The following is a 24,659-nucleotide window of genomic DNA, read 5'->3' on the forward strand; positions in this document are numbered from 1 at the left end:
GCCTAAGAAGGCTTCCTAGTTGGTAATTATGGAGGAGCCTTAGCTTGAAAACGTCTCTTATTTGGAAATGAGAAACAAAAGATACTTGTGACCATTGTCAGTGTTTACCATTTGATGTTGGGGTAATTCACTGTTGCTGTCAAAAATCAGCGCAGATCATGAGCTCCTTTCACTCCTCAGTGCAGAGGGCCTAATGGTTTCTCTATTCAATAGTTAGACATAAAGTCCCAGTACTGACTGTTTCTGTTAAAGAAATTTTTGTTAGTTTGCCTGTTAAAGCTAAAAACTAACATTTGTGTTGGTAGTTTGGTTATGGATACTACAGGAGCTGAATATAATATTTCTCAAAGAGAGGCCGAGCTGAGTGTTAAAAGTTGCTAATCTGTTACAAGAACCTTACGTCTGGGAATTTACAAAACCCATTTTTTTTTATCAGAGTTGTCAAATGGGATTGATAAAATTGCCTTGTAGGATAATGATTTACCTTGGTATGAACACTTTGTAGTCTCTCTAGGCTTTGAAAGATAAAGGATCTAGATGAGGTCCTTGAAAAGCATTTGTGCAATTTCTCTAAAAATATTTCTTAAGATAGTTATACCTAAAATGCATTTAAGAACATTTTAAAGGAATCTGTTTGCAATTTAACTTTTTTGTTTACTAGTATTCTACATTTCAGTTCAGTGTCAAAATGTTGAAATGTTTTTGGTGTTTGTATGTGCTGTGATGAAACTGAATTCAAAGTTTTCGTGTGCTTGTGGCGAGAGTGTATTTGTGGTAATATCCTTGAGACATCAGGCCATCACTGTATATTATGAAGACAAACTGCAGTATCTTAAAAGTTGTGACACATTCCATATTTGCTAGAATATAAGCCCTCATCCATGAACATGTAAAGGATATATATAGTTTTATAATATGCAGAAAACTAAACATGAGAAATCTTTTAAACTCTTATGTGAGTGTTCTGTTTTTTTCTCTTTGTTTTGAATGGCATGAAGCTTTGACATTTAATATACTGTTTGAGTGAATTTTGACTGGTAGTTTTTGATGTTTTCAGAAATGTAGTAAAGTGTTTTGTGGGGAGGAAAGAATACAACAACAGACTATGTTGTAAGAATCATGGTTGGTGTAGTTTGAGTTAAAATTTGAGGCAAGAAGCACATACATAAAGCTGGTCTGTATTAGATAAGCATTTGAATGAATAGAAAAGAAATGGGGGCAAGGGATACGAACATTTTTTTGTATTAGCAGGTTTCATAATTTTATTACAAGTTCACATAATAAGAAAATATAAACTCAGGTTAGCTACTGTTGGAAGCCTTTCACATTTGGCATTGCTAAATCAGAACAAACACATCTCTTCACAGGATATATTAAAATACGCAATATGTGAAATCCAAACATTGCATAGCAAACCACCCCCTAGCACAGTTAGTGCACTTTGAAATGCCTTGACTGTTCTTGGAAGATTGCATCGAAAGAAGGATTGTTGTTTTGCAGATTTGTTTTTAAAATATGGAAGACTGCAACTAGGAGCAAGGCTGTCCAGGCAAATTTCTTTTTTAAAGGGCACTAGGAGGTCTCATTTGATAGAAAAATGACAAAATATGCCTTGGAACATAACTTGACTATTGGTACCTCCATAGAATAATTTTTGGCAGTTTAAATGTTTGCTTCTGCAGCCTTTCCTCAGTAAAGTACTTACAAGCAGTGTTGTTATATTATTTCTGTGTGGCAACTGTAATGGTGTCTGGTTTCTATTTTGGAGCACTATTAGATGCTTAGTTGTTTTCTTCTACTATTTCTCTTATTTTAGCACAAAAATAAGACTAAGGGCTAAGCTATTATGCCTCTTGGATGTGCTGAGAGCCGACTCATGCCAGATGGATGTTTCCAGCCTCAAAACAAAATGTAAACAGAACCCTTGTGGCATGATATACTACAGCAACAAAACAGATTTTTTACTTTTCTTGTAGAAGACTGAAGAGAAAACTGATACATCATCACTATCAGCTGCTAACAGTCAACTTGTCACAAACTGTATTTTTAATTTGTGCTAAAATGAACCTTACAGTGTTACTTTAATTATGCAGCTTTTGTTAGACTGCATTTTTTAATTACCACTCACGGTTTATATGATAATTTGCAATTGGATTCCATGGCTATCAATCTACAGTGAATCTTTTTTTTTTTTTTTTTTTTTATAACAAATGGATTGGAGCCCAATATATTAAAAGACTTATATTAAAGTAGCATATTTAGTTTGGAGGGATATCGTTTAATTTTATGATTTGTGGTGGGGGAGGCATGAGGCAAAGGTTTCTGTAAAGTATGTGATAAACAAACACATACTTAACATGCAGTTTATGTACTACTTTAAAAATATACCTGTTTAGGTATTGTTGCAGTGAGTGCAGTATAAAGTACCAAAGATTAGCAAGACAGTGCAGTATACGAAGTTATCTATAAATATGTATGACATTGCTGAAATTTCAGCTGAATACAATTTTTGATACACCCGAATGTGTTTTTTTAAATGTGAAAGCAACTCTCCTCTTTTCTTGGGCTTCTCTACTTCTTGCTGTTTGCTTTTACCCCCAAAAAGACTTTGTGTACAGTTAACTTTATCAAGAAGTTAATAGGAGTTCTATTTCAGTTATTTAACACATTCTGCCTTTAGCATCGTGGCATTCTAGAGCAATTTTCTGTAGGCCTGCTATGAAAAATTGCATCAGACTGCTAGTGGATGGCCCCTCGGTCACAAGAGACACATAACAAGAAAACTATAATTTTGGGGTATATCTTTTCATGCCGCATTCCAGGGTTTCAAAAATTCTTCTAGGACTTACTCACCATCTACCCCTGCTGCTGCCTTTTTGTAGGGGAGCTGGGTGACAAGAATACATAGTAAAATCATTTTTTCCCTGGTGATTGCACACCCCCATTCACTCCCATACAGCTCTCTTACCTCCTGTACTCTCTTCCTTTTTTCTGGTACAGTCCTCTCTCTCCCTCTTCTTTCCCCAACTCTCTCCCCCCTCCCCTTTGTCTTCCCAGGCTTTGATTGGCCTGCCTTCTCCTCTCTTCCGAATTGAAAATGCCACTGCCTCCTCTATCCAAAATGTCCTCTTGCCCTAGCGGCCAAGTGGATTTTTCTAACCTTACCACTTCCTTGAATTGCTGCAAACAATCTCACTTTTTCCAACCCACTCTTCTACCATGGAAGTCAAATCTTGATATATTTGTGACTTGCTTTCCAAATCTAAGTTCCCTACATCAGCTCGTGCTGCACTGATCTGATTTAGGGAGCACAACTCTAGAAAGATAGCCACATGAAAAGGTGTCACCCACAACTTGTCTTAGCTTTATTTCAACATATCAAAGTGGACTAATATGACAACAGGCCTACATTTTTTCCAGAATTTTTCTTTTTTTTTTTGCAGCTGAATTCATATGATAGTAAATGTATTTTAAGTTTGAAAAATACTGCTAGGAGTTCCTGTACATCTCGGCAAACCTGGGCATTTAGGCCTGTCCCTCTTCATTACCTATTCCATTATTGGTGTCTTCATGGCATATATGAGGCTTGTTATTCCTTTTTTGATAGGCAAAGTTGTTTGCTGACAGCACCATTTGGAATTGGGTAGAGGAAGCCTGTGGAGCATGCTCATGGCATGATGTCATAAGAACATAAGAAATTGCCATGCTGGGTCAGACCAAGGGTCCATCAAGCCCAGCATCCTGTTTCCAACAGTGGCCAAACCAGGCCACAAGAACCTGGCAATTACCCAAATACTAAGAAGATCCCATGCTACTGATGGAATTAATACCAGTGGCTATTCCCTAAGTAAACTTGATTAATAGCCATTAATGGACTTCTCCTCCAAGAACTTATCCAAACCTTTTTTTGAACCCAGCTACATTAACTGCACTAACCACATCCTCTGGCAACAAATTCCAGAGCTTTATTGTGCGTTGAGTGAAAAAGAATTTTCTCCGATTAGTCTTAAATGTGCTACTTGCTATCTTCATGTCAGCATAGAAGTATGGGCATAAAGCCAAAATCTGCATGCCTACACCTCAGTTAGCTTATTGCCTCATTGAAATATCCTTTCAAACACATACACAGTCTGTCTCCATAGAAAACAAAGGGGAAAAAGCAGCAGCAAGACTCAATGTAGGCATCCTCTCAATAGAAATGGAAAAAACTGCAATGGCTTGGGAAGCGATAACACATAAACTGCAGTTTTGAAATGCAACCATGTATGTTATCCCTCCCCCCCCCACCCCCAAAAAAAACCCCCAGAACCAAACAAACAATTTTTCTGTGTCTCTACCTTAATAGATGAGCAGCTCTCCTGCCCATAAAGGTGGAACCCACTGTCTCTTCAGATTGCAAAGCATTCCTTTCACTTAGAATATTTAGTAGTCATCTCCTGTTGTGCTTTTAGCCAGTCTGGAGGAGGTCAACCTCCAAAGAAATGTAGTGAGGGGTGCCAAAAGAGAAAATGTTTGTTTATTTTTTTCTCACTTGTTAAAGATAAACTATTTATTTTTTGGCTAATTGTGTGCTGTCATTTCCTATTTTAAAATCATATGTCTTTTTTAAAAAAATCTTATTTATATTCCACTTTTCAGGGTCTTCAAAGCGGATTGCATTCAGGTACTGCAGGTATTTCATTATCCCCAGAGGGCTTACAATCTAACAGGGCCATTCTTTATTCTGTGATACTGGCTGCATCGCAGCACTGCTATTCTAACTAGGGGAAGGGGAGGAGTGTGAGTGGGGTTGGGTGGAGTTATCTCCTGGCAGCGCTGCAGGCGATAAATGTTTTTCACATTATTGCTGGCAGCACCGTGGGAAATAACTACACCTTTTCCTGTGGTGCTATGGGGGCGATAGTGTGAGGGGTGAAACAGCACCGCTGCAAAGTGTCTGGCTGCCCACTATTGCCCCCTGCCCCCCCTTTTTTTTTTTTTTTTTTTTTTGCACCTCCTCATCATTCTGCTATATGGCTCAGCCATGAGGCCATAGTGTGGCCAAGTAGGTGGCCTGGCGTGATGAGGAAGGGCTCACAGATGGTCTGCTGACATACTGGGAAGGGGGTGGGATGGCCTTGCCGCAGCTTAATAGGAGTCCCCTTCCACAGCGACTTCCTTTTTCTCTGTGGCAGGCTGAAGGAAGTAAGCAGAAATTGCGTTTGCTGGGAAGATCTTCACTGCTATTTGAAGAAGTGGCCCTGGCTGTGTGCCTCAGGCCCTTTTGAAGGGGTGGATCGAGGCTGCATTGGCAGTTAAGGCCTGAGCAGCTGTTCAGAATAGCAGGCAGGTGGAAGCTGAGCCAGGCAAGATGCAGAGTAGGTGAGCATGCGAAAGGGGAGGCACTGACACTGCTCAGAAGCAGAACTCAGCCCTCAACAGGACTAGACTTCAGTTCAAAATCCGCCAGAGCCCCAAGAGTGCTTTACAGATGGAGGAAACCCATGTGTCTGCAGAGTCCCAAGTGGAAAGCCTGATTATCTGCAGCTGCAAACTGGACCCACTGGCAGAGGAAAAAGAAGCAAGAAGCCGGCTCCTAGCAAGGAATGGTCCCCAGTCTCCCATGCCTCTGCTTCCTACAAACAAAGGAGTGCAGCCTCCACAAGGAACACTAGGGCCAGGAACAGGCAGCAGATCAGGAATCCCCACAGGATGCCGGACAACATCAGGATGACCTGGAGCAGCTAATTCTGCAGCTGAGACTTGATGCAACGCAGCACAGTACGCAATGGGTCCATAAGCAGTTGAGGCGGCAAGAGAACAGATTGGGGAACCACCAGCGAAAAGAAGGAGAGCATGGAATGGCGCCGCGAATTAAAGAATACCATCCCAAGATAATACCCGGTCTAGAGCGATACCGACGAGCAGTTGCCTTGGTGAGTTCCTCAATGAGTCCTAGGGGGATGGGGAGGAGGTCAAAAGCGAGTTTGGGGTATTGGGGGATGTGAGGAGTTCGGAAAGTGGAGGCAACAGAAAGAGGATGCATAGAAAAGGCAAGGCCTATGAAAGGAATGAAAGCAACATTTAAGCTATTGGGCAGCAAAAAGTAAAAGCGACTTAAAGGCACTTTCAATGTATGGACTCCTGGGTCTGAATTCTCCACTGCTGGTAATTCATCATCAGAGGATGCAAGTCCGTGACCTGGGGAGGGGCGGGATCAGTAGCATGAGGACATGACCAACAGCACCACTGGGCATCAGGGTACCCGAGAAGTTAGTGCAAAATACAGAAGGGGAGGTATGTAGATTGTGTTTGAGTTCTTGTTAAGTGGATGAAGAAAAAGCGGGAGGGGGGGACTAAGAAAAAGCAGCGGGTGCCCTGATCTATTAATAATTGGATCCTGGGTTTTTATGTATAAGCATTATTGGGGAGAAAAGACCCGATTTTCATTTGGGTCTGTGGAAGAATTCCAACTTGATAATCAGAGCCCACAGAACCTAAGGGGGTTGGGCCTGGTTAAAATATGACAAAAAATTTCAGAAAGAAGTTAGCTTGTAGTGAATTGGGGATTTAGGGCTATAGACCAATGGCTCAGCAAAATGGCACCACAGTGGCCACAATCCTTTTGGCTAGGGTCAGGCCTACCACAGGGACTTCCTAGCCTATGCCTGGAGGACAGGGAAGCAGTCACTCCCCTCGGCACTCGAGCAGCAGTCTCCGAGGCGTCCTGTCAGCAGTTCAGCAATGGCCAGTGCTCCTGCATGCAGGCCTGCAGCTTCAAGCACAAATGTGCTCACTGAGGGGGTGGGCATTGCTGAAAGAGCGCTCAAGGGCCCCCTTCAGCGCCCGCACCAGGCCATTTGAAAAGACAGAGACCCCAGTATCCTTAGTTGCATTGAGCCCTTGGTTAAGCAAATATCCAGATAGGAAAACTACGCAGTTGCTTCAGGAGTGTTTTTCGTCAGGATTTAAAATTCCATGCAACGGGCCAGTGGGCAATGGGCATACGTAAATGAAGAATGCTGAGTCAGTTAGGGCTAATGAAGCACAGGTCCAAGTAAAGCTATAAAAAGAAATTGATTTAGGTAGGGTTGCGGGCCCCTCCCCCTCCTATAGCCAATCAGCGAATATCCCTGCTGGGTTTAATTCCCAAAAAGCAAAAGGGTGTAAGTTTTTAGACTGACCCACAACCTTTCCTATCCTGAAGGGTGGGGGGTAAATAGCTGCTTGGATTGGGCAGACTACTTAGTCCAGTACATATCTTTTGATTCTGCTGTTAGTCTAGGGAGGGGTTGTGGTCTTTGGGTGTTTGGTGGCAAAGCTGACACAGAATCTTCTTTTAGACTATTACCCATACACCCTGATTGTTCAAACTGCTGGGTTTCACGTTCCGCCGATAGTATTATTTCGACCAATGCATGCCCATGGATTGTTCAGGTTCTTGTGCTTATTTCAAGGCCTTAATACATTTTTGCATTGGGTAGCTGAACAGCAAACTGGAGCAGGAGTTGTGACACATTATCTTGGCGACTTTTTGTTTGTAGGCCCTAGTCAGTCTTGAGGTTTGCCAGAATCTTCTAAGAGGGTCCAGGGCTGAGGCTCAGGAGGACAAGACCGAAGGCATCCACCCAGAGATTGACCTTTTTAGGCATAGAACTAGACTCGGAAAGAACGGTGTCGTGGCTGCTGGCGGACAAGATACAGATGTTTTCCGAGTCAGCACAAGAAGCTATCCCTCTGGCAGGTCCAATCTCTGTTAGGCCAGTCTGAGTTTTGTATGCAGGGTTATTTATACCCATGGGCAGGGATATTCATTTGTAGGTTAACAGCTGTGGTCAGGGCGAAGCATCATCACAGCTATCAAGTGGCCTAAAGAAGATCTTGGAAGTCTGGCAGTTTTTCTCAACCGCTATAAAGGGGTTTCACTGTGGCAAGCACCTGAGGTCACCGACGCAGACTTAAGAGTTATTCTCTGATGCTTTGGGGGGGACATGGTTATAGTGAAATTTTTCAGTGGAGTTGGTGAACAGAGCCCTGGCCAGCTCATTAGTGTAATTCGGAGGTAGCAAGGTTGGTCTGGCAGGTCGAAGACAGGTGGGCTGGCGGCGAGTGACGATGAAGGTTAACCGACTACATGACTGAATACAGTCATATTGCAAGCTGAACCTTAGATAATCAGTCAGGATGCATGAGATGTCGTCATACTTTGAATGTTAGCTGCAGCCTGAATTCTTCCACAAGGACACTGCCTGACGACTTGTATTGTGTGCTTTCAGTTTCTTGATGGGAAGGAGGGAGGCAATAGGTAAGGGTGCCTGGCCGGGACCAACAGTACCCCCATAAGTGGGTAGCAGAGTTTGAACCCTGGCTTACCTGGTTTGCAACTTCACTGCTCTAATCATTAGGCTACTCCTCTACAGTCTTCTGTGAGCATGATTGATGGCTATGAATGCTAGACTATGTTTGCATGTGTATGATGTAGTTGTGAGTAGTATGAGAGAGAGGATGAAGTAAGACTGGAAGAGAGTGGGTATGTGTCATAAGACTGGTTATGTAAGTGGCACAATCTGGCAAAGTGGTTTTAAAAAGATAAGTGCCAAAATCAGCTGAGTGAAAGTGGCACTGTCTCTTTAAAAGTATAATTTTTCATCAGGGCTGGTGCTTCCCTATGCAAATGATTACTGTGCTGCAAATTCCCCTCTTTCCCCCCACCCACCCTTAGATGATAATGAAATCCTTCACAAGCTTCTCATGTTTTATTTTTTTAAAGCAAGAAACATTTTGAGTGTCTGAACACCGTTTATAGGTGCGGTGAGGTTAGAGTAAAGTGACTAGATAGAGATTCATCCACCAGTAATCTTTCTCTTTGTGCCGGCAGTGAGCAAGCAATTCATTGAGGGGGAGGGAGTTGTTGATGGACTGTCACCATGGAAATCTATAAGAATCTACTCTCAAAATATATGTAAAACTACATTCTGTACATTTTATTACTACTAAATATTTCATACCCAATACTGAAATCTCAGGGTTGGTGGGAATGTCCTACATACAAAACAAATAATTATATATTAGAAGAATTCAAATAAGCCAACAAAATCTAGCTGTTAACATGTACAGACTGTGTGGGAGATCCATCCAGTTCAGAGACTTTGGATTGGGTCCTAGGATATTTTACAGTAATGAGCTATTAATGTTCTCTATCAGATAATAAAATAGTTTCCAATCCCTAGTCTCATTGGCTTGATTTTTCTGGCTTAGTGTGTCTCTTTATTATCATTCTCTTATCTAGTCTCGGTTCCTTTTTAATTTTTTTCTCTCTCTCTGCTGTCCTCTATTTTTTTTAAATTCTACTTCATTTCCCTCCATACTCTCTTCTTTTAACTCTCTCGCTCTTTCACATCCCTGTCCCCAGTCCTCTCCCACCATACACAGTCTTTCTCCCCCCTTTCCCTTCTCCATAGCACACTTTCTCCTTCTCCCTGGTCCTCTCTCCCCTTCTTCCTGCATATCTTTCCCTCTCCCCTGATAGCTGTGGGCACATCTCTCCCTCTCACTCCTGGAAGGCTCTCTGCATTCTTCTCCTGCTTGTTTCCCCAGCTCACCCTGATATTTTTTGCCCCGTGCATCCCAGGGTTCTGAAGGAACTCCAAAAATGAAATTTCAGATCTATTAGTAAAAATTTGTAACTTATCATTAAAATCATCCATTGTACCTAAAGACTGGAGGGTGGCCAATGTAACCCCAATATTTAAAAAGGGCTCCAGGGGTGATCCAGGAAACTATAGACCAGTGAGCCTGACTTCAGTGCCAGGAAAAATGGAAACTATTTTAAAGATCAAAATCACAGAGCATATAGAAAGACATGGTTTAATGGAACAAAGTCAACATGGATTTATCCAAGGCAAGTCTTGCCTCACAAATCTGCTTCATTTTTTGAAGGGGTTAATAAACATGTGGATAAAGGTGAGTCAGTACATGTAGTTTATTTGGATTTTCAGAAGGCATTTGACAAAGTCCCTCATGAGAGGCTTCTAAGGAATCTAAAAAATCATGGGATAGGAGGTGGTGGTGTCCTTTCTTGGATTACAAACTGGTTAAAAGACAGGAAACGAGAGTAGGATTAAATGGATTAAATGGTCAATTTTCTCAAAGGAAAAGCGTAAACAGTGGAGTGCCTCAGGGATCTGTATTGGGACCCATACTTTTCAATATATTTATAAATGATCTGGAAGGGAATATGACGAGTGAGGTAATCAGATTTCAGGTGATACAAAATTATTCAGAGTAAAATCACAAGCGAATTGTGATAAATTGCAGGAGGACTTTGCGAGATTGGAAGATTGGGCATTGAAATGGCAGATGAAATTTAATGTGATCAAGTGTAAAGTGATGCATATAGGGGAAAAATAATCCATGCTGTAGTTACACAATGTTAGGTTCCATATTAGGAGCTACCACCCAGCAAAAAGATCTAGGCGTCCATAGTAGGTAATACATTGAAATCGTTGCTCCAGTGTGCTGTGACGTTCAAAAAAGCAAACAATGTTAGGAATTATTAGGAAGGGAATAAAAGGGAAAATGTCGTAATGCCTCTGTATCACTCCATGGTGAGACTGCACCTTGAGTACTGTGTAAAAGTCTGGTCGCTGCATCTGAAAAGATATAGTTGCGATGGAACAAGTACAGAGAAGGGCAACCAAAATGATAAAGGGGATGGACAGCTCCCCTATGAGGAAAGGCTAAAGAGGTTAGGGCTGTTCAGCTTGGAGAAGAGACGGTTGAGGGGGGATATGATATAGGTCTTTAAAATCATGAGAGGTCTAGAACGGGTAAATGTGAATTTGTTATTTACTCTTTCGGATAATGGAAGAACTAGGGGGCATTCCATGAACTTAGCAAGTAGCACATTTAAAACTAATTGGAGAAATTCTTTTCCCTCAATGCCCAATTAAGCTCTGGAATTTGTTGCCAGAGGATGTGGTTAGTGCAGTTAGTGTAGCTGGGTTTAAAAAAGGCATGTATAAGTTCTTGGAGGAGAAATCCATTAACTGCTATTAATCAAGTTGTCTTAGAGAATAGCCACTGCTAATACTGGCATCAGTAGTATGGGATCTACTTAGTGTTTTGGTACTTGCCAGGTACTTGTAGCCTGGATTGGCCACTGTTGGAAATAGGATGCTGGGCTTGATGAACCCAGTATGGCAATTTCTTATGTTCTTATGTGATTTTCCCTCACAAAAAGAGAGCAGTACGTCATATAGCATTAACTTCCTGTGTCTGTAGAGTCCGTCTTGCTGTATGAGCCATAGATATCACAACTCTTACTGTGAGACTGGCCCCATGCACAGGACGTTGATGCCATTGTAAACTACCACCTGCTGATCTGGTCAAAGGGGGGGGGGAGTGGGGGTGCATCAGCTGAGCTCTGATGCTCCTTCTGCCTTGGGGTATTGGCGGTTGAATCAGTTGGGCTCTGTGTACCTACCACTGCTCCTGCCAGTGTTAGGGTTAAGGTTGGACTCCTAGCTGCTGTGGTTTCCACTTGCAGGATTAGCTATGCATTGCTGCTGATCTCTGCCCCATGCAACTGTCCAGTTTTCACAGTGGGTTGCACTGGCTCTTTGTCATAAGGGAGTGCAGCTAGTGATTTTTCAAACCATGCTGTGTCACCTTTTCCTCTGGTGGTATATGATTTGAGATAAGATTATAACAATTGTGAAGTGACTTGTAATGGTGGAAGGAAACCCCTGAAGCAGAGGTTTATGAAACATGGTTCTAAGTTGGGTATTAGTAGGGCTATGGGCAAGAATTCTACAAATATTTGATAAGTATTGTTCTTATCTCTATGATCATTTTATTGTAAACCACTTAGGTTGATAATATGGTATAAAAAATTTCAAATAAATAAATTGGACTATTTGCAACAAAAATAATATAAAAACGGGTGACCAATGATTATATGAAGGCACCAGTGTTGCAGTGAATTGAAATAAAAAGTAGCCAAGTATGAAGGTCCCCATTAACATTACAGAGTCATGTTACAACACAAGATAGATGCATTTTATTTTGTGAATGTGGTAGTATGATTGTGTGGTTGTTTTTGTATGATGGATTTTAGAATGTGAGATGTACTATGCAATATATGTCATTTTAATATTTTTGGAGGTGCACCTCATATATTTTGTATTGACTTTTGTACATTGTATACTGTTCATGTTGCCATTTAATAAATGTGGATTGGTGAAAAATTTGAGAGATCGTTTAAGAGGGATTTAGATTATATAGCAGACTTAATCTAAAAATGTATACCCCTAGAGGTAAGGTGAGATATGTCAGAGACATTTAAATCTCTCCAAGATTTCCATGCACAGGAGATGGGCCTATTTCAAAAGAAAGGAGGCTCTATAACTAGGGGGTCATGGAATGAGGGTGAAAGGGGGAGGACTCAGGGGTAATCTTAAGAAATATTTCTTTAAAGAGAAGGTAGCGGATGCATGGAACAGCTTCCAGTGGAGGTGGTAGAGGAAAAAGTTATCTGAATTCAAGAAATTATGGGATAAACACAGGATATCTCTGAGGGAGTGATGGGAGTTAGATGGATGGGCAGTCTAGATAGACCATACACTCTTTTACTGCTGTTACATTTCTATGACATATTTCCTGCACATTACAGTTTTCTTCAAACTACTGGAAAGTTGTGTTTGGTGATCCTGCTGTTGATTCTTTGCAAAGATGAAAAGGAAAGATTATTCTTTAAATCAGGATTCTGTAAATCAGTCTTCCACATCTGACCATGAAGGAATATACTGGATCTGTACTGTAATTCTTGGGGCCTCTCCAAATGGTCTTGTTTTCAGAATACAATGAATGTTCATGCAATTTATCTGAATATATTTGGTCTCTGGGCTAATTGACATATTTTGGTTATCCTGTAAATCAGACTATCGGAAAGAGCCTCTGGATTAGAATTGAGAACCACTTAAGCAGGAAGTCATGCTCCAGTCCTTGAGGGCCACACACAGGTCAGCTTTTCCGAGTAACTTGAACCAAATAACCAGGTGCCTGTTCCAAATTTGTGTAAATAAATGTCTTCATTAATCATTGTGGAAATCCTGAAACCCAGTCCTGTTTGTGGCCCCTGAGGAGCAGATTTGAATACCCCTGAGAATTTTCCTGCTGGTGGTATACATATTTTCAGATTAAAACATTTTGAGTATTGAACTCGGCAGCAGCTTCAAATTGTATAATATGCATCTGTCTTTGTTGTACAGTAAAGTTTAAAAAGTTCATTTGGCAAGTATTGTCAATCCTGTGTCATTTAAAAATGTGACCCCCTAAGTTGGTATTTTTAAAGTCTTTAAAAGACTCCCAAGCAGTTATGTGACAATATTACAAATTACCCACTGAGTCTGTGCTGGGATATTGGCCTTGTTAGGCCCAGCTTGGGGTCATGGGGAAGGGAAATCCTTTCTTGTTGCAGGCAGCCAAAATTTCTATTGAAAAACCTCATTTTTAGTCCTCATGGGTGCCCAGTGCTAAGTAATACAGCAAAACAGCTGCAGCGGAGATTTCAGTATATCTGACTTTGGTCATAGAAACTAATATTATGATTTACATTTATTCAGGGGTTCTTTTAAGGAAAGCACATAACTTAGTTCCAGAGCAGAATTACAACTCACGTTTATATTTGCCTACTTTGTTTTTGTTTTGCGTTTTTTTTTTGTTCAAGGACAGAGCAACATTTTGTTAAAATGATGCTCCAAGTGGGAAACTAATGTAAGCTATTACAGAGCACAGATAGTCATAATATGTTTGTATAGAGCACAGCTTATACTGGCCTAGTACTATCCAAGTGTTTTCCTCTTGTCTGTCTCCGATGGGAATTTTGCAGTAATTGCTTAGACACTTGTTTATCATAGATGGATCCAGTTTGGTAATTAATTGCTGTGCAGTGATATTTGTTTTTATTGCAGTGTATGAGCAAATACATCATACACTTCTACTAACACTTTGCCATTTTCTTCTTTATACAAATACAGGTTGTGAACATTAATGAGTTAACACGTTTATTTGTAAGGTGCAACTAAACTCAATATAATAGTCAACAAGATTGGAAAGGTAGTCCCCATGGAGTACAAAAACATTTCCAAAGACATTCTTTGCATTGCTGTACCCCTTTCCCAGTAGTTATCTATTCTTCCTCCCCATCCGTGGAGCTGCCCTGGACTTCTTGTTGGCGCACTACCCAGTGCAAGGGCTAAGCAGGATGCCTGATCTCTATGCATGAACCCTTCATATGATGTGCCAAACAAGGATTTGAAAATTCCTCCAAAACTCACTTGAGAGGGACAGAATGCACTAGCCATGCAGTGTTAACCCCACATTGGTGCAGTCCTCTTTCTGAAACCCATCTCATCCACCAAATCTTCCTTTATATCTTCAGCTGACAGGGCCTGGGGGGTCCTGCCAGTTCTGATGCTCCAGCTGTCAAAGGTGGTTGGTGGGTGTTGAAGAGCTCTGTGAGCCCTACTGCTCTGGTTGTTTGTCTGCTTGATGTATGTGTGTGACTTTTCTGTTACCTTTAACTTTCCAGGCAGTTGAAAAATGACATAGACAAAATCAGCCTCATAAAACCTTCCACAGTAAACAATGAAAGAGAAATTTTGCATTTTCACCACCACATTTATGACATGACTACTTAAACGATAAACAATCCATTAGTGGTCCATTCATTATCCCCTTTCAAAGATGGGACAAGTCAATGATCAGCAAACTATTAAGATCTTAGAAACTATTCCGTACAAATAAAAGTAAGAGATGTTACTTACTGGTGTGAATGGTGTGGAGAAAGAGGAAGAAATAGTAAAAACTGAAGTATTTAATATTTTGCTAAGGAAGATACTGGACTGTTACTGGCTAGCAGAGGTACAGATGAGAGTGGGGTAGGTACAACACCATTTACAGAAGAGTGTTTGGGTGGACCTAGGAAAACTGAAAGTGGAGAAGGCCATGGATCCAGATGATATACATACTGGGATATTGAGGGAGCTCCGAGAAGTACTGGCAGGTCTGTTGAAAGACTTGCTCAATAGATCCTTGGACACGGGAGTGGTACTGCAGGATTGGAGAAGGGCGGTTGTAGTTCCGCTTTATAAAAGTGATAGCAGGGAGGAGGTTAGAAACTACAGGTGGTTAGCCTTAACTTGGTGGTGGGAAAGTTAATGGCAAGACTGCTAACGGAAAGGATAATGAACTATCTGCTATTCAATGGTTGCAGGATTCGAGACAACCTAGTTTTACCAGAGGAAGGTCCTATCAAACGAATCAGATTTTATTTATTTTTTTTTTTGATTGGGTGACTAGAGAATTGGATCAAGGAAGAGTTCTCAATGTGATTTACTTGGATTTCAGCAAGGCTTTTGATATGGTTCCACATAGGAGGCTCATAAATAAAATGAGAAGCCTGGGAGTGGGTCCTAAGGTGGTGAAATGGATTACAAATTGGCTGACTGACAGATATCGGCGAGTAGTGATAAATGGAACCTATTCTGAAGAAAGAAAAGTGATACATCGAGTTTCTCAGGGATCAGTTCTGGGACAATTCTGCGAGCTATATTGTGGAGGGATTAGGAGGTAGGACTTGTCTCTTTGCAGTGACCTAGAAAATTGGAGAAGTGGTCAAAGATTTGGCAGTTGGAATTCGATGCCAAGAAGTATAGAGTCATGCAGTTGGGGTACAGCAGTCTGAAGGAGCTGAATGTGTTGGGGGATGAAAGACTTGTACACGAACTGGGAGAGAGACTTCAGGGTAAAAGTGTCTGATCTGAAGGTGGCGAAGCAATGTGACAAGGTGGTGGCCAAGGCCAGAGGGTTGCTGGGCTGCGTTGAAAGAGGCATAACGAGCATGGAAAAGGTGATTAATGTCACAGTTCAGATCCTTGGTGAGGCCTTACCTGGAATACTTTGTTTTAGTTCTGGAGACCTCCATTTATAAAAAGGATAAGGACAGAATGGAAGCTGTGCAAAGAGAGGCAATCCAAAATGTTATGGCGTTGTACAGAAAACCATATAAGATGAGATAGAAGGACCTTAATATATATACCCTGGAAGAGAGCAGAAGAGAGATGATACAGACCTTCAAATACTTGAAGGAATTAATGATGTGCGAAAATCAAATCTTTTCCAGTGGAAAGGAAACTTTAAATCTAGGGGGTCATGAAACAAAACTCCAAAGGGGAAGACTCAAACCTAATGTCATGAAATATTTCTTCATGGAAAGGGTGGTGGATGCATGGAATGCCCACCCGGAAGAGGTGGTGAAGACGAGAATGGTAATGGAATTCAAAAGGGCATGGGACAAATACAGAAGATCCTTGCTGGTTAGAGAATGGAAATGAACAAATAGGGTAACCTACTATTACACCTAAAATTTACATTTTTACTTTGGAGTAGCTGGCACATAGTAACAGTTGCTAGTATATTTAACGGAAGGCTTGAGGATAGCCAGCAGAAAGCAACTACTAGTACACTTAACAGAAGGCTTGGGGGTAGTCTGAATGGAGTGGCAGTTGCTACTAGCCATAAAAATACATTTTAGAAAGGAAAACTTGCTGGGCACACTAGATGGCCAATTTTGGTTTTTATTTGCCGACATTTACAATCAGGCCGATACAGAAAAACGCGCGGGAGAGCTGGTGAGCACAGGCCACTTTTCTGGGCGTGCGATTCAGAAAGCCCAGGTATGTAAATTAGGGCCCGCGGTAAAAGGAGGCGCTAGGGACACTAGCACAGTCATAGCGCTTCCTTTTTGACAGAAACGGCGGCTGTCAGCGGGTTTGACAGCCGCCGCTCAATTTTACCGGCATCGGTTCTTGAACCCGCTGACAGCCACGTGTTCAGGAAACAGACGCCGGCTAAATTGAGCGTCTGTTTTCCAACCTGTGGGCCGCGGGCAGATTTTTAATTTCTTTTTTTTTAATTTTGGGGCCTCCGACTTAATAGCACTATGATACTAAGTCGGAGGGTGTAGAGAAAAGCAATTTTTTCTGCTTTTCTATACACTTTCCCGGTGCTGGCCGAAATTAATGTCAGCCTTTGGCAGGGGTTAATTTCTGAAAGTAAAATGTGTGGCTTGGCTGCACATTTTACTTTCTGTATCGCGCGGGAATAACTAATAGGCCCATTAACATGCATTTGCATGTTGCGGGCGCTATTAGTTTCGGTGGGGGGGGGGTTGGCCACACTTTTTCGATGCGCTATTACCTCTTAACTGTATAAGGGGTAAAAATAGCTTGTTGAAAACACGCAGCCAAACGCGGGCTAACAGTGTGCACCACCGGAGCGCACTTTACTGTATCGGCCTGTATGTTACATAATGTAAAGAGTGCCTAAAAAGGAGAGTTATATATCACTTAGGATAGAATATGTATTTTGGTGTATCTTCATACACGAAAGTATACATCCATTTAAAACTGGCTGTTTGTGCTTCTCAACATCATTGATTCACTTTGGGGAGAACTAAAACATGAAATTTATGTTAGACAACCAAAGAATTTACAGCATCTGGAGGCTTTTTGCCAAGAGGAATGGGCAGCTTTACCACATGAGCAAATAAAGGGCCTCAATCACAACTGCAAGCTATCATTGATGCAAAAGGAGGCAGTACACAATATTAAGAACTAAGGGTATGTAAACTTTTGAACAGGACTATTTTTATTATTTCCCTTATTGCTATGGCTTGCTTAATGATTGTGCTATTCTGTAATGCATAATATATTTAATTTGAAACACATTAAAAATAACAGACATGCGTTTTTGTCTGATCACCCATATTTTCTTAAAATGCTACACATATTACAAATTTTGCCAGGGATATGTAAACTTATGAGCACAACTGTAAATATAGGACTTGATAGCTGAAAATAACTTTTCAACAGTTTCCTTTTGAACCTTTTAATTTCTGAAGTTAATTTCATTTTTTTGCATAAAAATGTTTGACTTAGTTTCTTGGGCTTCATGTTGACCTACTTTGTAAGAGTGATAACACTTTTCAGTAGTTCTGGTTGCACAGAACAGCTGCAATTGCTGGATTGTTTTTTGAGATTGTACTCTTGTCTCCTTTTGCTTTTAAGACCAAAGAAACCTACAGGGAAATCTTCCCCAGTGCTGCGGAACTGTATATTGCTCCCACATCGCTCTCCTTCCATTCTTTGTTCTGCTTTCTTCCTGCAGTTTATAATCAAGAGGCTTATTAAAAAAAACACACAAAAAATATATTTTAAATGGCCCTTTTCCCGTCGATAGCAGGGCTGAATTAGCCATGTGCCTGGGAGTGCCTCGCGACCGGTCAGTAGGTGGAGTTTTCTCAGTTAGTACAGAGTTTTGAACTCTGTACGGCTGCGCGGTGAGCTTCCCACATGATTGCCTTGTTACCTCAGTCTCTCTCTCTTTTTTTTTTTCCGCGAGCAAGTCTGCACGCAGGGTTTTTCTCCTCCTCGTCTCTGAAGAGATTTTTTTCTCAATTTTTTTTCTCTTCTTCATTTCTTCTGGGCAGTGATGGCTCCTAAGCCATCCGGATTTAAATACTGCCAATTTGGTAAGATTATGTCCATTACAGATTGACATAATTACTGCTATATATGCCTGGGACCGGAACATGACCAAGTCTCCTGCCGGGACTGTGGTCGTATGTCCCCCAGGGCACAAAGGAAACGCGTGGAAAAATCGCGAGGCTAAAAATATCATCCATACAGTCTTCACTGGGACCGTCGAAGAGACCGAAGAAGACTCCGTCTAAAAGCTCTGCTTCGCTAGAGGGTACCACGGCCAGGTCTGTCAATCCACCAGGGCCAGTGAAGGGAGTTGAGGCCGCAACTCCTCTTTCACAGAAATCCCCTCATGAGCCACGTGGGTTTCAGTTCACTGAACCCACTCGAACCCGCTCATCGACGCCGAGGAAGACGGCTCATAGAAAATCAAATCGGCCAAAACAGGACGGCGGGTCGGAGCTGAGATGCGTGCACGGCACATCGGCGCATAGCCGGGCGCACAAGTCAGCGCCCGAGGCCTCGGCGCACAACTACGCGCACAAAACATCGGTGCACAGCTCCGACGACCCATCTGCACATAGCAGCGCGCACATTACAGGGGCGAACGACGGTGCGCGCAACGACACACACAACGGATCGGCGCACAAAGGTGCATCTAAGCACGCAGCACTGATTCCACACAACGTATTGAAGCAGCATGTCTCAAAACATGCGAAACTATCGATTCAACCTCGAATTTCGACACACTTCACACCGGTCTTGACGCAGTCTACACTACTAAGTCAGGAACATCTTAAAAAGTCACAAAAAACTAAGCATGTAATATCTACAACACCTGGTGTGACAGATTCTCACCAACAGGTGGAACTAGTCTGTCCATGACACCGCCACATCTAGCGAGGGTTCGGATTCTAATGGATCTTCTCTTAGTAGACCACAATCCCCTCTGCTTCTCCATAACTCAGGCCTGCCTCCTCAAGACAAGCTCATATCAGCAATGCTTTCAGAAATGAGGCCATTTCCAGGACCTTCACAACCTCTAGCATCTAAAGTGATGTTACAGATTTCACAGGCGTTAAATATTTTCTTCTAAGAACTGAACACAGTACAGCCTTTGCCACTTGCATCGCCAACTCCACTCCGTCCGTCTCGGCCATCGGCACCATCTCCAATCCCAGGCCGACCAGACACTCCAGACTCACCATGGACATCGTCAACTGGGTCATCTACAGGGTTCCCATCTGACCCTCCAGAAGGACTCCCGGAACCTTATTCCCCTCCCAAAGACTTGTCCTATACAAAGTTCATTGAGAAAGTGGGCTCTATTTTAAACATCGAATCGGGAAAGATCCCTGATCCTAGGTCAGAGGTATTAGGGATACTGAAAATATTCAAAATGCCTCCAGACCTACAGCTTTACCACCACATACAGGTGCTGGATACAGTTCTTTGTAAAATGTGGGACAAACCATTTACCACTGCGGCCTCATCAAGGAAAACGGATTTAAAGTACCATATGCGGAATTCCGCAATTTACGATTCCACACAGCTGCCACATAATTCAATAGTAGTGGAATGTGCACTCTCAAAGGCAAAACGGTCAAAACTTCATTCCAATTCACCACCAGGAAAAGGCCATAAGTCTATGGACGATTTTGGCCGTAAGGTATACCATTCCTCCATGTTGGCAACAAAAATTCAACATCATTAGTTTTACATAATCCAGTATTTATTTGAATGTCTTCAGAGATTATGTCCCTTATGTTTAACCTCTGAAAATACTCTGCCACAACCTTTTATAGACATGGAAGAAGGGCTTCGCCATCTACTTCGGTCTGTCTAAGAGTCCTTTGAGTCTTCCGCAAGGTCTTCAGCTACGGCTATAGCGGCCAGACAGATGGCGTGGTTGAGAGCAAGTGTAATTAGAGAGGATGTTCACGATAAGTTAGTGGACATACCGTGCCTGGGTGACAATCCTTTTGGTGAGAAGTTTGGGGAAACCGTTACTCTTCTTAAAGAACAGAGTACTGCTGTACTATCACTCACATCTCCAATGGACCCCCATACCTCGTCCAGGAAATTTTACCCTTCCTTCAGAAAGAAGTCCTACCCAAGGGTACCCTTTAAGACATATAATACCTATCGATCACAGAATTATTGCCACCAAAGATACCAACATCAGGCCCATCAGTCCCGTGGACGACCTCGTCGTCAAAGGCACCTCCTCAAAAACAGACTTCATCTTTTTGAGCTATCCCAAGCCACCTCCACCACCTTACATAGGAGGTTGCCACCGGTGTCAAAACCACCTATACTATGGAATCTCAATATAGTCCTTGAACAACTAATGCTGCCTCCTTTCGAGCCATTAGATTCATGCCACATCAAATACCTAACCTGGAAAATGGTCTTTCTAGTGGCCGTCACATCAGCACGGAGAGTAAGTGAACTACAAGCTTTGGTTCACCATTCTCCTTATTTAGAATTTTACCATGATAAGGTCACTCTTCGGCCTCATCCTACTTTTCTTCCTAAGGTAGTATCGGCTTTCCACATAAACCAGTCAATTACATTGCCAATCTTTTAAACCTAAACCTCATCATAATGATCGAGACAAGCTTCTGCACTCTTTAGACTGTAAAAGAGCATTAGCCTACTACAAACACAGAACTGAATCTCAAGGAAGACCATCTCAATTGTTCCTCTCCTTTAACCCTAATAATCCAAGCCAGCCTGTCTCCAAAAGAACCATTGCTAGTTGGTTATCCCAATGCATTGAATTCTGCTACAATAAACGTTCTCTGCTTTTGAGCAACAAACCGAAAGCACACCAGATACTCGCAACAGCAGCATCTGTTGCACATTTGAAAAGGGTTCCACTGCTGGACATCTGCAAAGCGGCAACCTGGCCTTCTCTTCATACTTTCACATCTCACTACTGTATTGGAGAACAAGCAACAATGCAGCTCTAGGTTCGGCAGTTTTGTCAACCCTTCATGATGAGTAAGACTGTCTACCTTTATTGAAGGGTAGTGTCCTTAATTGGAAAAACTTATTATATGGACACAACCCGGGAGCTTGGGATTCCCAGACAGCATGGCTAATTCAGCCCTGCTATCGACGGGGGAAAAAGCAAGTTTGCTTACAGTAAACGGTGTTTCCATAGATAGCAGGATGAATTAGCCATGCGATCCCATCCCACCTCCTTAGACAGTCTACAGATTTTACCAAAAACGTTTTCCACGTACATCTCGCTTGGCTACAAGAGACTGAGGTAACAAGGCAATCGTGCGGGAAGCTCACTGCGCAGCCGTGTACAGAGTTCAAAACTCTGTACTAACTGAGAAAACTACGCCTACTGACTGGTCACGAGGCGCTCCCAGACAGCATGGCTAATTCATCCTGCTATCTACGGAAACACCGTTTTACGGTAAGCAAACTTGCTTTTCTAGGCATTTTTTTCTGTTCCCCCCCCCCCCTTATTTATTTATTTATTTTTTAAGCAAATGGGGATTCAGAGAGAAACATAGAAACATAGAAATGACGGCAGAAGAAGACCGAATGGCCCATCCAGTCTGCCCAGCAAGCCTCACACATTTTTTCTCTCATTCTTATCTGTTACTCTTAGCTCCTTGTTCTATTCCCCTTCCACCCCCACCATTAATGTAGAGAGCAGTGATGGAGCTGCATGCAAGTGAAATATCTAGCTTGATTAGTTAGGGGTAGTAGGGGCAGTAACCGCCGCGATAAGCAAGCTACACCCATGCTTATTTGTTTTACCTAGACTATGTTGTACAGCTCTTGTTGTTTTTTTTTTTTTTTTCTTCTCCCCTGCTGTAGAAGCAGAGAGCCATGCTGGATATGCATTGAAAGTGAAGTATCAGGCACATTTGGTTGGGGGAGTAACCGCCGTAACAAGCCAGCTACTCCTCGCTTTGTGATTGCGAATCCTTTTTTTTCTTCACCCCTGTCGTTGAAGCTATGCAGGATATGCGTGAAGCATCAGGTTTTTTTTTTTTTTTTTTTTTCCCCCTGCCCTTGAAGCAGAGAGCTATGCTGGAAATGCGTGATGTATCAGTCTTTCTCCCATGCCGATGCAGGAGAGAACCATGCTGGATATGCATGGAAAGTGAAGTATCAGGCACATTTGGTTTGGGGTAGTAACTGCCGTAACAAGCCAGCTACTCCCCGCGTTTTGAGTGCGAACCCTTTTTCTTCTCCTTTGCCGTTGTAGCAGAGAGCTCTGCTGGATGTGTGAAGTATCAGTTATTCTTCTCCCCTGTCATTGAAGCAGAGAGCTATGCTGTATATGCATTGAAAGTGAAGTATCAGGCATATTTGGTTTGGGGTAGTAACCGCCGTAACAAGCCAGCTACTCCCCTCTTTATGAGTGCAAATCCTTTTTTCCATTACCTCTTGCTGTTGAAGCTTAGAGCGATGTAGGAGTCACAGTAAGCATGTGTATGTTTATTTAGTAAGGGTATTGTGTCAATAGCCATCATTCTGGCGAGTCACCCACTCTTCATTGGTGGCCTCTTGACTTTATGGATCCGCAGTGTTTATCCCACGCCCCTTTGAAGTCTTTCACAGTTCTGGTCTTCACCACTTCCTCCGGAAGGGCATTCCAGGCATCCACCACCCTCTCCGTGAAGAAATACTTCCTGACATTGGTTCTGAATCTTCCTCCCTGGAGCCTCAAATCGTGACCCCTGGTTCTGCTGATTATTTTCCTACGGAAGAGGTTTGTCGTTGTTTTTGGATCATTAAAACCTTTCAAGTATCTGAAAGTCTGTATCATATCACCTCTGCTCCTCCTCTCCTCCAGGGTGTACATATTTAGATTCTTCAATCTCTCCTCGTACGTCATCCTATGAAGATCCTCCACCTTCCTGGTCGCCCTTCTCTGTACCGCTTCCATCTTGTCTTTGTCTTTTTGTAGATACGGTCTCCAGAACTGAACACAGTACTCCAGGTGAGGCCTCACCAAGGACCTGTACAAGGGAATAATCACTTCCCTTTTCTTACTCGATATTCCTCTCTCTATGCAGCCCAGCATTCTTCTGGCTTTTGCTATCGCCTTGTCGCATTGTTTCGCTGTCTTCACATCATTAGACACTATCACCCCAAGGTCCCTCTCCTGCTCCGTGCTCATCAGCCTTTCCCCCCCCATCGAGTACAGTTCATTCGGATTTCCACTCCCCATATGCATGACTTTGCACTTCTTGGCATTGAATCTCAGCTGCCATATCTTCGACCACTCTTCCAGTTTCCTTAGATCCCGTCTCATTCTCTCCACTCCTTCTGGCGTGTCCACTCTGTTGCAGATCTGTTGCAGACAGGAACATTATAAAGCAACAGTGCCTCAAGGCTATATTAAGAAAAATTGCAAAATTTGCTTCCAGAAGATAGGTTTGCATTTCTTGCACCACATTGTGTTCTGCTTATATTTCAGACTGTCCAAAGGCAAATACTTTTTATTTCAAGGAACATGTGCTCTGTTCGTACAGCTGAAAAAGCTTTAAGCAATATCTCTATTATCAGGTATTACAGTTAGGTCTGTACTCTGCAAAACTCATAGTTATAGAACAAGTTGCAACCATTCCCAGAGGGACTGCATAGAGAAGTGCTGATGTTTTATTTGGTGGGATGCATCCCCCTCACATCACAAATTGGGATTTTATTGCCTCTGTGTCTATGGCAGCCTGCTGTACCCCACCCTTCCCGTCCCTCCTCATCAGCTTATCCCAACTGCCCTGGTAACTCAACAGCAGGATTCTATTTACATCGGTGTGATCTACAGGCTTCCAATTCAGAAAGAAGAGCAGGACAGAGATCTGGTTGAAGTCATCCAAAAGGTGGGAAAGATGGGAGAAGTGTTGCTCATTGGAAATTTTAATCTGCTGGAAGAAGACTGGAGTATTCTTTCTGTGGAATCTACAAGAAGTAGAGAGATGGAGTGGATGCCCTTGAAGGTGGCTCTGCTCAAACAAATGGTAATGGAACCCATGAGGGAGAGTGTGATACTTGACCTGGTGCTCACAAATGGGGATGATGTCTCCACTGTTCAATAGGTGCCCATCTGTGATTATCAGATGGTATGTTTTGATGTCGCAAATAAGATACAGTGAAGTC

General features: G+C 42.4%; 1 protein-coding gene across 4 annotated transcripts in view; it reads left to right on the top strand.

The window, feature by feature from the left end:
• The window catches only part of PDE8A (phosphodiesterase 8A), a 399,353-nt gene that overhangs the window by 74,906 nt on the left and 299,788 nt on the right, over positions 1–24,659 (top strand). The window lies entirely within an intron of this gene.

The sequence above is a fragment of the Rhinatrema bivittatum genome, chromosome 13 (assembly GCF_901001135.1).
Source record: "Rhinatrema bivittatum chromosome 13, aRhiBiv1.1, whole genome shotgun sequence".
NCBI lineage: Eukaryota > Metazoa > Chordata > Amphibia > Gymnophiona > Rhinatrematidae > Rhinatrema > Rhinatrema bivittatum.